Source organism: Schistocerca gregaria, chromosome 1 (assembly GCF_023897955.1).
Source record: "Schistocerca gregaria isolate iqSchGreg1 chromosome 1, iqSchGreg1.2, whole genome shotgun sequence".
In the NCBI taxonomy this organism is placed as follows: Eukaryota; Metazoa; Arthropoda; class Insecta; order Orthoptera; family Acrididae; genus Schistocerca; species Schistocerca gregaria.
The window spans coordinates 336,118,295-336,134,471 of record NC_064920.1 but is presented as its reverse complement, the minus strand read 5'-3'; positions in this window follow the sequence as shown (position 1 = coordinate 336,134,471).

The window sequence follows — 16,177 nt, the reverse complement described above, 5'->3', positions numbered from 1 at the left end:
GAGGTCTCCACAGTACATAGATGTTGTCGGCAGTGGTCGGCGGAAGGTACACGTGCCCGTCGACCTGGGACCGGACCGCAGCGACGCACGGATGCACGCCAAGGCCGTAGGATCCTACGCAGTGCCGTAGGGGACCGCACCGCCACTTCCCAGCAAATTAGGGACACTGTTGCTCCTGGGGTATCGGCGAGGACCATTCGCAACCGTCTCCATGAAGCTGGGCTACGGTCCCGCACACCGTTAGGCAGCCCGCCTCCAGTGGTGTCGCGACAGGCGTGAATGGAGGGACGAATGGAGACGTGTCGTCTTCAGCGATGAGAGTCGCTTCTGCCTTGGTGCCAATGATGGTCGTATGCGTGTTTGGCGCCGTGCAGGTGAGCGCCACAATCAGGACTGCATACGATCGAGGCACACAGGGCCAACACCCGGCATCATGGTGTGGGGAGCGATCTCCTACACTGGCCGTACACCTCTGGTGATCGTCGAGGGGACACTGAATAGTGCACGGTACATCCAAACCGTCATCGAACCCATCGTTCTACCATTCCTAGACCGGCAAGGGAACTTGCTGTTCTAACAGGACAATGCACGTCCGCATGTATCCCGTGCCACCCAACGTGCTCTAGAAGGTGTAAGTCAACTACCCTGGCCAGCAAGATCTCCGGATCTGTCCCCCATTGAGCATGTTTGGGACTGGATGAAGCGTCGTCTCACGCGGTCTGCACGTCCAGCACGAACGCTGGTCCAACTGAGGCGCCAGGTGGAAATGGTATGGCAAGCCGTTCCATAGGACTACATCCAGCATCTCTACGATCGTCACCATGGGAGAATAGCAGCCTGCATTGCTGCGAAAGGTGGATATACACTGTACTAGTGCCGACATTGTGCATGCTCTGTTGCCTGTGTCTATGTGCCTGTGGTTCTGTCAGTGTGATCATGTGATGTATCTGACCCCAGGAATGTGTCAATAAAGTTTCCCCTTCCTGGGACAATGAATTCACGGTGTTCTTATTTCAATTTCCAGGAGTGTATTTGTAGTCACCTTTCGTTCGAAGTAACATAGTGTCCTAATCTCATGATGATTTGAGCTCCTCCGCACAATAAACTCCTCCGCCAGTCGCTTTCACCCTCAGCCGAAGGTGTTTCCATACCTGCAAAATAAAATTAATCAAAGTTTGAACCTTGAACGAGGCTATTCGCAGTACGAAAAAATCTGTCTTATAGATGAGAAATGGTATGAGTGTATGACAGCCACTGGTTGTGTCGAACGGTACTGGCACTGTGGAGATGGGATCACAGCATGCCCGATAAAGTGCGCTTGAAACTTACAGCCATCCCTCAGATTTTGAGAAATGTCGAATCATCATCACAAGGTGCGCGGGACAGATCGCACTTGCCTCTAACTCAATGATTTCAGAACGAGTAGTAACGAGATGGACTCCATACGTAGGTGCGGCAAGAGCTGCTATGGATCCTTCCAAAATGGTTATACCACGAGAATATCGTTGCATTCCTCCACTACCACAATGTTCGAATGGGAAAATTGTGTAGATCTTTAGTCGTTATACGAGGTGTGTGCAGTAAGTAAGGTAACACATTTTTCTTTTTCTAAAATTGGTTTCCTTGAGGGCACCAATACTCCACATTATTTCCCAGTCTTTTGTCTATAAAATCGTAATTTACGACATAATCTCCGGTCAGTGCGATGGCCTTACACCACCTTACTGGAAGGGCCTGTGTAGCACTGCCAACAGAGTCGTCCAGTTGAGCAGCGAGGAGTGTCGTTGCGATCTGTCAGTCACCTCGAATGAGACTGTCCGCACAGTCAAGTGTTTGCGAACGGCTGACATGGGGGAGATCGGACAGGTTTGTGCGACCTTGTTCCATCATTAAAGACTACTCACCATGAAATTGTTCACTGGCAGGTCTCCGGAGACACTCTGAAAGAACCTCTGAATATCTGCAATGCTCAGGTTTTTGGCCTGTAGAGTCTCAATGGCAGATCTCTTCTTGGAATACACCTCCGTTACAGACGCCATCTTGAATGCTACGTACGATCTACATGAACTGGTACATCTTAAGTTTCGGGCAAGTCAAGGTATTGATGACTAGTGGACACAGAACTAAATACCGTTGTTGATGGACTCTGGCGTGGTTTTAAACATAGGCGGTCACTAGGGAAGTGATTTGAGACCGTCTCTGTTCATGATGTATACGAATGACCTGGTAGAAAATGTTACTAGTAACGTCAGACACTTTACTAGTGGGGCAGTTGTCTATAGGAAAGTATTACCTAAAAAAAGTCAGCACAGTTATTCAGATCTTGTTGAGATTTCAAAGGGGTGCAAATACTGAGAACCTGCGTTAAATGTTCAAAAATGTGAAAGTGAATCTTTTCGAAGGATATATGATCAATGAATAACAAAGGAAACAAGTAGACTCATAGAAATATCTGGGCATAAAAATCTTTTGAGAGGTGAAACGCTATAATCACATGGGCTAAATCGTATGTAAAGCACGTGGCAGCTTTGGATCAGTAGCAGGATACTCGTAAAATGCGTTAGTGAACCTTGGTGATAGCTTGCATAAAATTCAAATTAGATGTCTCGCGACAGCGTGCAGTAACCATTCAATAAACCAGTTTTAAATTCAGAATCTGGACTTATAAAACAGCCCGTTACATATCGCTCCTACAGCAGCACGGTAAAAAGCACTAACTACGAAGCGCAAATAGGCAATGGAACGGAAAGATGCCATAATATGAGCTAAAAGGTAAAACCATTCTTCCATCAATTCACTTCATTGGTTTCCAGAGTAGTGATGATGCCGGGGAAGAGTATTCTGGAGGAACTGCTGAAGCGAGAGAGATAGGGTTAACTTATTGAATATGGCGGGCAGCCATTGGACTGTAGTACTTACCTTGCTGGCTCCGACAAGATGCACTGACGCTTTATACTCGCCGTGAATTGATTGTAGTTCAGTTTCTCCTTCCTTGTAAACATAATTCTTTTACATCTAATATACAGTTTCCAGTGAACTATTAGCCATTAAAAAGCTCAGATAAACAACAAGCAGTAAACAATTAAGTCGACGACTTTCCCTGAAACATTGTGCCAATCTGTTGCGCAGGTGTTATAGTGTTGAAAGCCAATATTGTACTCATAATCATAAGATGTTCGGCGTTCTGGCAGGTTCCTACCATTGTTTCTGGCTCCAAGCGGACTGTTCTTTCCACTACATCCAGAATTCTTATTTTCTTCTTTTCTTCCATTGCAAATTCGATAACTTTTGTGAAAATTTATTTATCCTATTCCTAGCTGGCTGTCTCCCTCTCTGTTGTACAAGAGAAACATCTACATCTACGTGACTACTCTGCAATTCACATTTAAGTGCTTAGCACAGGGTTCATCGAACCACAATCATACTATCTCTCTACTATTCCACTCCCGAACAGCGAGCGGGAAAAACGAACACCTAAACCTTTCTGTTCGAGCTCTGATTTCTCTTATTTTATTTTGATGATCATTCCTACCTATGTAGGTTGGGCTCAACAAAATATTTTCGCATTCGGAAGAGAAAGTTGGTGACTGAAATTTCGTAAAAAGGTCTCGCCGCGACGAAAAACGTCTATGCTGTAATGACTTCCATCCCAACTCGCGTATCATATCTGCCACACTCTCTCCCCTATAACGCGATAATACAAAACGAGCTGCCCTTCTTTGCACCCTCTCGATGTCCACCTGGTAAGGATCCCACACCGCGCAGCAATATTCTAACAGAGGACGAACGAGTGTAGTGTAAGCTGTCTCTTTAGTGGACTTGTTCCATCTTGTAAGTGTCCTGCCAATGAAATGCAATCTTTGGCTCGCCTTCCCGACAACATTATCTATGTGGTCCTTCCAACTGAAGTTGTTCGTAATTTTAACACCCAGGTACTTAGTTGAATTGACAGCCTTGAGAATTGTACTATTTATCGAGTAATCGAATTCCAACGGATTTCTTTTGGAACTCATGTGGATCATCTCACACTTTTCGTTATTTAGCGTCAACTGCCACCTGACACACCATACAGCAATCTTTTCTAAATCGCTTTGCAACTGATACTGGTCTTCGGATGACCTTACTAGACGGTAAATTACAGCATCATATGCGAACAGTCTAAGATAACTGCTCAGATTGTCACCCAGGTCATTTATATAGATCAGGAACAGTAGAGCTCCCAGGACGCTTCCCTGGGGAACACCTGATATCACTTCAGTTTTACTCGATGATTTGCCGTCTATTACTACGAACTGCGACCTTCCTGACAGGAAATCACGAATCCAGTCGCACAACTGAGACGATACCCCATAGCTCCGCAGCTTGATTAGAAGTCGCTTGTGAGGAACGGTGTCAAAAGCTTTCCGGAAGTCTAGAAATACGGAATCAACTTGAGATCCCCTGTCGATAGCGGCCATTACTTCGTGAGAATAAAGAGCTAGCTGCGTTGCACAACAGCGATGTTTTCTGAAGCCATGCTGATTACGTGTCGATAGATCGTTCCCTTCGAAGTGATTCATAATGTTTGAATACAGTATATGCTCCAAAACCCTACTGCAAACCGACGTCAATGATATAGGTCTGTAGTTAAATGGATTACTCCTACTACCCTTCTTGAACACTTGTGCGACCTGCGCAATTTTCCGATCTGTAGAAACAGATCTATCGGTGAGCGAGCGGTTGTATATGAGTGCTAAGTAGGCGATGAGACATCAAAAGCCGATGGCGCCGAATTTATGTGGGTTTGACAGAAGTAGCAGGTAGTCCCAGGTACTCTTTCTCTTTTCTAACGTTAAACAGAAGCACTTAGTCGTGGAGCTCAGTCAGTAAGTTCTTCATACTTGGTTGCGATTGGAATACAATAAATTTCTACCTGGAGGTCAAAAAATTCTTGTGGAACCTGTGTGAACTGGAAGTAACTGCATCCTGATGTGTAAGCGTCAATACCTTTGTCCGGCAAATTTTTGGGACAGTAATTCAGAAGCTTGCTGTGAAGCACAGTACATTACCCCATTCAAAGCCGTGGCCAGAGCTTGTACTTCAGATGCCGTGTATAGTAGAAATGGGAAAGCATAATAGCAAGGAAAGTTGTTGGTAATCATGCTGATGTAGTCCATGGGAATCATAGTGTCATCAGCGCCGACGGCAGTACCCGGAAAATTCCATGTGAGTCCTTAATTTATGTACAACAAACAACACAGCTGTGTGTCTGCGCATCGTAGCCTTTCTGGGGCAGACGTTTTGCTCAAATAAGCGGTAGTACGAAATCTGTTTCACCTGAGTAGCCTAGCCAGTTTCGCTCGAGATTTATATTTTATGACAGCAGATGGTGAATTCACACCTATACATCTTTCATTGTGATTTTCGAATTTTGCCTCAAACGGTACTGGAGAAAAATGCGATAGTTCTGTGAAATTTTCAGTTCTGACAAAAATTGGTCATCCTCAAGAGATATAGCACCAGTACCATGTTACACGGCTTCTGGCAATGATAAAGGCACGAATAAGGAAGAGAGCGCGCGGTGTTCTTCAGGTATGCCGTAACCAGCTGAAAGAACATCATTGATGGTCACATCTCACAACAGCCGCTGTTCTAAACAATTGCTGATACTTTGTGATTGAGGGAACCTGTTCAGACATGGTAGGGTGGTTGAGTCTCGGTCAGAAAATAAACGTTGTATCACCATGTCAGCATTATTCAATTGGATGCCTAGCGCTTTGTTGCCGTTTTATCGATAATCCTACAACATGGAAATGTACAAACAATAGGAATTCGTGAAACCGTACTGTATTCTTAAACACTTTGGCAATGACCAGTCTATCACATACTACCCTTCTTTAAAACTGCTGAATTCAGCAAGCCGGTTAACTGATGATTTTGCAGTATGATCCAATGCAACAGCAACAGTTGCCCCGCTAGATGGCGCTGCCAAAGATGAAACGGATATCAACTGCGTTTTTTTTTTAAAATAGGAACCCCCAATTTTTATTACATATTCGTGTAGTACGTAATGAAATATGAATGTCTGACCTATGGAAGCGCCACCTAGCGGGCCAACCATAGCGCCATCTGGCTTCCCACTTCAAGCTACACGAGTTTCGTTCTTTGTAGTTTTTTTTGTTTGATGTTTATTTCACGAGATATTTGGCCCGGTCACGATCAATGGACCGCCCTGTATAGCTTCCTTATGTCACTGGTGAAGCAATCGTGTTCGTTGTCGCTAAGAAGGAGTGATAATAACATCCAGATTAGTCGTGTAACCTGTCCGGCAAAATTATGTACTCGAATTGATGAACAGTATTAATAAGTCCATTCATTCATCCATTGAACATGGCCATTTAATTGTCCCAGTGTGTATTTTTTTGTGTGCGCTACTTTTTTACGATTTTTATCCCCATTTTACAGTCGCCACTTTTTTGTCTATTGTCTTCCCTAATGTTCCCCTTTTTTATATCTGTGTTCACCATGTTTTCTCCTTTGTATATTTTTAAATTTCTATTGTTTTTTCTATGTCTTTCTATGTCTTTGTTCTATGTCTTTCTATGTCTCTCTATGTCTTCCCCTAGAACTTGAAACTACTTAAACCTAACTAACCTAAGGACATCACACACATACATGCCCGAGGCAGGATTCGAACCTACGACCGTAGCGGTCACGCGGCTCCGGACTGAGCGCCTAGAACCGCGAGACCACCGCGGCTGAAGAGCAGCGCATATACTGCTGCCAGCCCACCCCGATGGGGAAAAAAAAGAAAAAAAACATGGCCGTTAAATTCCATTTTCTAAGGGAAACTTCACCGTTGATGAATGAGTTGGGGTATAATTACCTGAGGTTGGTTGGTTGATTTGGGGCAGGGGACCAAACAGCGTGCCCATCGGTCTCATCTGATTAGGGAAGGATGGCGAAGGAAGGATTCCGGTATTTGCTTGAAGCGATATAGGAAAATTAAGGAAAACATAAATCAGGATTGCCGGACGCGGGTTTAAACCGTCGTCCTCCCGAATGCGAGTTCAGTGTGCTAACCACTGCGCCAACTCGCTCGGTACCAGGAGAGATGCAGTTGTTGCAAAATAGATCTTTACAATCTATATGTATTAGACTGTTAATGCACTGTTAAATTAGCTATTGTTCTATTTTCAACAATAAAATTAGCAGTAAAGCGGCTACTCTGAAACGAATTGTAGTATTCCCACTTATATGAAACAGCTGCTCTTTTTCTGATGCTGCTAGTATAGCAACTACACGATTACAGCAATTTTAATGAGATTATAGAATCAATATTGTCGTAAATACTTATCTTGTATATAAGAGGTATCTTAAGTCTTGAGCCAGGAACTTATTTTGTTTATAGAAGGAATGGTTAATAAAGTAATTGGTAAAGATGCTCAAATCTTTGCTTTATGTCTGTTGGGAGCTCGCTGAAAATAGCTACACAAAAATATAGCCACCCAGACAAATTGAAAGATTAGTCCAGTACAATAAGGTTAATTTATAAGAGATCCATAGAAGTCGCGTGGTAATTTAGCTTCATAGATGACACAACCCTGCTTGCATTTCCTCAACAAGTACGCAACTGACTTTAGCTATAATGCTGTATAATGCCATGAAACAACTCTGAAATGACCATACTTCACGATATGGCCGGGACAGTAGCGATTCTTGAGGTCTAGTCCTGTTGTCCCCATGGGGGGCTCCTGGGCCGCCTAAATGCTGTAGTTTTTAGAAAAATTATTGTTGTATCCATCGTGAAGCCTTAGTAAACATCAGATACTTAACGAAATAGTTCAAATCATGAACTACTTTTTAACTCGACATGTGCAATCAGAATTATTTTCTTGCTTGTGTAAAGAGATCGGCAATGAGCATGAGCAACTTCTTATTCATATGGAAGTAAGATGGCTTTCTCGAGGTAGGATCATGTCAAGATTTTTTGAACTTAGAGACGAGGTTCATGTCTTCCTTCTTGACACAAAGTACGCTGATTTTTTTACTAACTTCTCTTGGCTTTGCTCATTTGCGTACTTAGCTGATGTGTTTGAACACTTGATTGTGTTAAACTTTAGTTTACAAGGAAAAAATGCAGACATGTTCAAAGCTGAGAACAAGCTTAGTGTTGTGGTCAAAAAGTGTCAGATCTGGGCGTCAAAGATACAAAACAACGAGTCACTAACTAACTTTTTTACTTTAAAACGATTCTTGGAGTCATCAGAGGAGAGTTTGCCTGACCAGATCAATGTAACCGAGCATCTACGATGCCTAGCCACCACTTTTAGAGAGTATTTCCCTGAACGTGACCCTGACGACAGATGGATTAGAAAAACCCTCAGCTGCGACGAAACAGACAAATCCAAGGCCTTACTGAAGAAGGGAAGATCAACTTGTGGATCTGTCCAGCTGCGGTACGATGACAAACATTTTCATCGGTGATATAATTACAGACGTCTGCGCATCAGCAAGCAAGGACTACAAAAACTTGGAGATAAAACAATGAAAAAGAGCCTTCCATTTGCAGCCACATATCGGTGTGAGGAAGCATTTTCTTCCATGTGTTTCATGAAAAACAAATATGGGAATCGGCTCGACATGCGGTCGAATTTCAGAGGGAAAGTTTCGAGTTTGGAACCTTATATTTCAGAAATAAGGCACTCAAAGGTCAGATTGAACTCTTCTCATTAAGAACTCAAAACTAAAACTACCTGTATACGGATGGAGTACTCTGTTGTAACTGTATTTTTTTTTTCAAGTAAATAATACCTTGTATGAAATAACTGTTTTCTTATTTTACAAACATGTCTACTCAATGCAATCTCAAGTGTAGTGCACTTGAAATATTAATACATTTCGCTCATTTTCAGTTCATACTCAACTTTTATTTTCTTAAGGAGTATTTGAAGACAAAGATTTTGAGCAATTATCAAAAATTTAACGATATTAATTGCAGCTAAACTGAAAAAGATTTAAGCTAAATATTTTTTCAATAATGAATCTGTCAATGTCTTTTCTAAGTATCCTAAATAGAAAACGGATAACAAGGCTCTTAATTTGGCTTCTTTTGGTAACTGAATACTTTGATATGACAAGGTGCCAATCATGGTCGATGAGGGGGACCCCTGCAGTAAACAGTTGCGGGTCGCGAGATCGGGAATTGGAATACGATAAACGTATATTCATTGGACAAATATATTATTCTAGAACTGACATGTGATTACATTTTCACGAAATTTGGTTGCATAGATCCTGAGAAATCAGTACCCAGAACAACCACCTCTGGCCGTAATAACGGCCTTAATACGCGCCTGGCCATTGAGTCAAACAGAGCTTGGATGGCGTGTACAGGTACAGCTGCCCTTGCCGCTTCAACACAATACCACAGTTCGTCAACAGTAGTGACTGGCGTATTGTGACGAGCGAATTGCTCGACCACCATTAACCAGACGTTTTCAGATGGTGAGAGAGCTGGATAATGTGCTGGCCAGGGCAGCAATCGAACATTTTATGTATCCAGAAAGGACAGTACAGGACCTGCAATTTGCGGTCTTGCATTATCCTGCTGAAATGTAGGGTTTCGCAGGGATCGAATGAAGGGTAGAGCCACGTGTTGTAACACATCGAAATGTAACGTCCACTGTTCAAAGTGCCGTGAATCCGAACAAGAGGTGACCGAGATGTGTAACCAATGGCACCCCATTCCGTTACGCCGGGTGATACGCCAGTATGGCGATGACGAATACATGCTTCCAACGTGCGTTCACCGCAATGTCGCCAAACACGGATGCGACCATCATGATGCTGTAAACAGAACCTGGATTCATCCTAATAAAATACGTTTTGCCATTCGTGCACTCAGGTTCGTCGTTGAGTAGACCATCGCAGGCGCTACTCTCTATGATGCAGCGTCAAGGGTAACCGCAGCCACGGTCTGCGAGCTGATAGTCAATGCTGCTGCAAACGTCGTCGAACTGGTCGTGCAGATGGTTGTCGTCTTGCAGACGTCTCCATTTGTTGACTCAGGGATCGAGACGTGGCTGCACGATCCGTTACAGCCATGCCTGTCATCTCGACTGCTAGCGTTACGAGACCGTTGGAATACAGCACGGCGTTTCGTATTACCCTCCTGAACCCACCGATCCCATATTCTGCTAACAGTCATTGTATCTCGACTAACTCGAGCAGCAAAGTCGCGATACGATGAACCGCAATAGCAATAGGCTACAATCCGACCTTTATCAAAGTCGGATACGTGATGGTACGCATTTTTTCTCCTTACACGAGGCATCACAACATCGTTTCACGAGGCAACGCCGGTCAACTGCTCTTTGTGTATAAGAAATCGGTTGGAAACTTTCCTCATGTCAGCACGTTATAGGTGTCGCCATCTGCGCCAACCTTGTGTGAATGCTCTGAAAAGCTAATCATTTGCATATCACAGCATATTCTTCCTGTCGGTTAAAGTTCGCGTTTGCAGCAAGTCATCTTCGAGGTGTAACAGTTTTAATGGCCAGTAGTGTATTAAATGTTTCGTCATTGTAAATACATAATTGTCTAACATAGCGCAAATAAACAATGCCTACAAAACACAACAGACGAACACTGAGCCCCGCACACTAAAGACTTGCACGTAGGCCTACAGCTAGACCGACGTGAATACTTGAATTGGGTCGTGACGATGAGGTGCGGCAGACCGTAAAGCTCAGCCGCGGCCGCTGCAGCGGTGTACGTCGTCTGGTGACGTCACGTGTCGAACACTTGTCATCAGCTTTTCGTGTATTTCCGACGTTTATAGTCCAATGTGTCTTTTAAAACAATTACTTTTGCGGAATCATCTATGCCCTTCGGGAATTTTTAAACGTTAATAAGAATCACCCTGTATAGTGGTATGCGTTTTCGATCTTTTTTTCATTCTAGCGTGCCAGATGAGACTGGAAATAATTATGTGTAGCTTAGGTCTATTACAGTGAGCTCGTGTGTTGAAAAATAGAGTTAATATTATAACAATGATACATACATTATGATTAGTTAAGGTTGTAACTAATACATACTGTTTGGTTGAACAGCTGATTTATCACTCTGTCACGCTGTCATGAGGACTACTAAACTCTATGATCGTTTACTTGAAACGAGCTAAAACTTTCGCTGACAGCAACAGCACTTTGTTAGCAGTATCGACTCTATCTGTGGTATATACATAGAAAGTTTAAAAAGTGGTTTCCTCTTGCAGAAATCACTTTTGAACGTTGATTGATTGTGACATGATCGAGTTATGACACGTGAATCGACTAACATCTACCACATCATTTCGTAGGCTTTCTCAGCGTAATAAGTCTTGAAAGTCTCTCCGGGTTTGCTGCTGGATCGGAAAATCGACTCGATTCAGTATTCCGGCGACCAACTGTTTGCCATCGTCAGGAGAACGCTGCTTCTGCTGCTGAGTCCCACTTAGTCAGCGAAATACTGAATCGAGTCGATTTTCGATCCGGCATCAAACCCTAAGAGGCTTTCAGCACCAACCAGTCCATGCTGCAGTACGACAGATGAAGTGTCGCGGCCTGCCGAGATTGCTATTTATTATTCCGCCTTATGTTTGATCGCAGCCACACTTTTTTTTGTCATCAGTCTACTGACTGGTTTGATGCGGCCAGCCACGAATTCATTTCCTCTGCTAACCTCTTCATCTCAGAGTAGCACTTGCAACCTACGTCCTCAATTATTTGCTTGACGTATTCCAATCTCTGTCTTCCTCTACAGCTTTTGCCCTCTACATCTCCCTCTAGTACCATGGAAGTCATTCCTTCATGTCTTAGCAGATGTCCTATCATCCTGTCCCTTCTCCTTATCAATGTTTTCCACATATTCCTTTGCTCTCCGATTCTGCGTACAACCTCCTTATTCCTTACCGTATCAGTCCACCTAATTTTCAACATTCGTCTATAGCACCACATCTCAAATGCTTCGATTCTCTTCTGTTCCGGTTTTCCCACAGTCCATGTTTCACTACCATACAATGCTGTACTCTAGACGTACATCCTCAGAAATTAAGGCCGGTATTTGATATTAGTATACTTCTCATGGCCAGAAATGCTTTTTTTGCCATAGCGAGTCTGCTTTTGATGTCCTACTTGCTCCGTCCGTCATTCGTTATTTTACTGCCTAGGTAGCAGAATTCCTTAACTTCATTGACTTCGTGACCATCAATCCTGACGTTAAGTTGGTTGCTGTTCTCATTTCTACTACTTCTCATTACCTTCGTCTTTTTTCCGATTTACTCTCAAATCATACTGTGTTCTCATTAGACTGTTCATTCCGTTCAGCAGATCATTTAATTCTTCTTCACTTTCACTCAGGATAGCAATGTCTTCAGCGAATCCTTTCACCTTGTATTTTAATTCCACTCCTGAACCTTTCTTTTATTTCCATCATTGCTTCCTCGATGTACAGATTGAAGAGTAGGGGCGAAACGCTACAGCCTTGTCTTACACCCTTCTTAATACGAGCACTTCGTTCTTGATCGTCCACTCTTATTATTCCCTCCTGGTTGTTGTACATATTGTATATGACCCGTCTCTCCGTATAGCTTACCCCTACTTTTTTCAGAATCTCGAACAGCTTGCACCAGTTTATTTTGTCGAACGCTTTTTCCAGGTCGACAAATCCTATGAACGTGTCTTGATTTTTCTTTAGCCTTGCTTCCATTATTAGCGTCAGAATTGCCTCTCTCGTGCCTTTATTTTTCCTAAAGCCAAACTGATCGTCACCTAGCGCATTCTCATTTTTGTTTTCCATTCTTCTGTACATTATTCTTGTAAGCAGCTTCGATGCATGAGTTGTTAAGCTGATTCTACGATAATTCTCGCATTTGTCAGCTCTTGCCGTCTTCGGAATTGTGTGGATGATCCTTTTCCGAAAGTCAGATGGTATGTCGCCAGACTCATATATTCTACACACCAACGTGAATACTCGTTTTGTTGCCACTTCCCCTAATGATTTTAGAAGTTCTGATGGAATGTTATCTATCCCTTCTGCCTTATTTTACCGTAAGTGCTCCAAAGCTCTTTTAAGTTCCGATTCTAATACTGGATCCCCTACTCTTTTAAATCGGCTCCTGTTCCTTCTTCTATCACATCAGACAAATCTTCAACCTCATAGAGGCTTTTAATGTATTCTTTCCACCTATCTGCTCTCTCCTCTGCATTTAACAGTGGAATTCCCGTTGCGCTCTTAATGTTACCACCGCTGCTTTTAATGCCACCGAAGGTTCTTTTGACTTTACTGTATGCTGAGTCTGTCCTTCAGACAACCATATCTTTTTCGATGTCTTCACATTTTTCCTGCAGCCATTTCGTCTTAGCTTCCTTGCACTTTCTATTTATTTCATTCCTCAGCGACTTGTATTTCTGTGTTCCTGATTTCCCCGGAACATGTTTGTACTTGCTCCTTTGATCAATCAACTGAAGTATTTCTTCTGTTACCCATTGTTTGTTCTCAGCTACCTTCTTTGTGCCTATGTTTTCCTTCCAACTTCTGTGATGGCCCTTTTTAGAGATGTCCATTCTTCTTCATCTGTACTGCCTACTGCGCTATTCCTTATTGCTGTATCTATAGCGTTAGAGAACTTCAAACGTATCTCGTCATTCCTTAGAACTTCCGTATCCCACTTCTTAGCGTATTGATTCTTCCTGACTAATGTCATGAACTTCAGCCTACTCTTCATCACTACTATATTGTGATCTGAGTCTATATCTGCTCCTGGGTACGCCTTACAATCCAATATCGATTTCGGAATCTCTGTCTGACCATGATGTAATCTAATTGAAATCTTCCCGTATCTCCCGGCCTTTTCCAAGTATACCTCCTCCTCTTGTGATTCTTGAACAGGGTATTCGCTATTACTAGCTGAAACTTGTTACAGAACTCAATTAGTCTTTTTCCTCTTTCATTCCTTGTCCCAAGCCCATATTCTCATGTAACCTTTCCTTCTACTCCTTCCCCTACAACTGCATTCCAGTCTCCCATGATTATTAGATTGTCGTCCCCCTTTACATACTGCATTACACTTTCAATATCCTCATACACTTTCTCTATCTGTTCATCTTCAGCTTGCGATGTCGGCATGTATACCTGAACTATCGTTGTCGGTGTTGGTCTGCTGTCGATTCTGATTAGAACAACCCGGTCACTGAACTGTTCACAGTAACACACCCTCTGCCCCACCTTCCTATTCACAACGAATCCTACACCTGTTATACCATTTTCTGCTGCTGTTGATATTAGCCGATACTCATCTGACCTGAAATCCTTGTCTTCCTTCCACTTCACTCCACTGACCCCTAGTATATCTAGATTGAGCCTTTGCATTCCCCTTTTCAGATTTTCTAGTTTCTCTACCACGTTCAAGCTTCTGACATTCTACACCCCGACTCGTAGAACATTATCCTTTCGTTGATTATTCAATCTTTTTCTCATGGTAACCTCCTCCTTGGCAGTCCCCTCCCGGAGATCCGAACTGGGGACTATTCCGGAATCTTTTGCCAATGGAGAAATCATCATGACACTTCTTCAACTACAGGCCACATTTCCTGTGGATACACGTTACGTGTCTTTAATGCAGTGGTTTCCATTGCCTTCTGCATCCTCTTCCGCCTTCAGGGGCAATTTCCCACCCCTAGGACAAGAGAGTGCCCTGAACCTCTATCCGCTCCTCCGCCCTCTTTGACAAGGCCGTTGGCAGAATGAGGCTGACTTCTTATACTGGAAGTCTTCGGCCACCAATGCTGACTATTTATCAAAATTTAGGCAGTGGCGGGGATCGAACCCGGGACCGAAGACGTTTTTGTTATGAATCAAAGACGCTACCCCTTTTTCGTTTTTCAAAAAAGTCTGATTTTTTTCGTTTATCTGCTCGAGGCGGACGTCGAAAGACACCCGTTTCAGTTCGTTGTTGATCCATTAACTCAGCTTTATTTATTACAGAGGGCAGCTAGCCCTCTGATCGAACACGCTGAGCTACCGTGCCGGCACCCGATGACCACGGGTAGATTAACCACACCTCGTGCCTAGGAAATATATATGTATTCTTTTGCAGGAAGCCATCCACAGGTACCGTGCGACATCTGAAGCACCATTAACTTCGACCGTTGTCGAGGCTTCCTTTGATTTAGTATCAGAAAGAGTGGCACAGACAAACGCACGCCCCCCGACAACAATGAACACAGGAACGGAACCAAGTCGTTTTGTCAGGTTTCTGGTTCTGCTCACAGCATTAAGATGAATGTATGCATTGGTAGAGGCTTCGAAAATAGCGAAAGACACCACGTTGCATTCCTCTTCCCACGGTCCCAGTACCTGGCTTGACTGTGCAGGTTGCCGACCGTCGTGGCCGAGCAGTTTGTAACGTCTCTTAGCAAAAGACATATTATGTAATAAAGAGAAATCATTGTTTGTCATGTTTTGTTCTTGTATAGAATTATGTACTTTTTTATTTAGATAATATCTGTGTCGGCGAGTACTGAAACCGCCACAGACGATACTTATTAAATATCAAACAAAGATGAGAATATGTGACTAGTATAAATAGTAAAAAAGGAACATTAATTTGTCTGTCCTCTTCTTGGAGTTACGTGAGTAGGAAGAGCCTGTGACGTCATATTGTACGCTTGCGTAGCATTCTTTTGTCAAGATTGTGAGAGGGACGCCATTAGACATAACCTCGGAAAGGTGTATAATTAATTGATTTGTTTAAATGTTTTGAGCAGAGTTACTTAGTGAAACCTTGCATTATGATTTGTAATAAACTTGCCTGGTATTTTATCCCATCCCTTTAAGACATTTTCAGCTGTTTAAATATTATTCGTGGTGCAGAGCTGCGCTACGAACGAACGAGCCGCTGCCGCGGCGCATTCAAACTATATTAAATGAAATCTATCATACCGCAAAGGAGCGGGTAGGTAATAGTGAAGTAAAATTATTTCTTTCAGGTTTCGGAATTGTAGAGCAGAGCAGCAGATTTTATGATGTGTTTTACAGGTTGACGCGGGCTGCTGATAATATATTACTAACAGCGCAAAAAGATAATTTACCTTCATAACATAAAAGTAATCATACTGTGCGTAGTTCTGGTCTAGCAAACCTTATAGTAAAAACA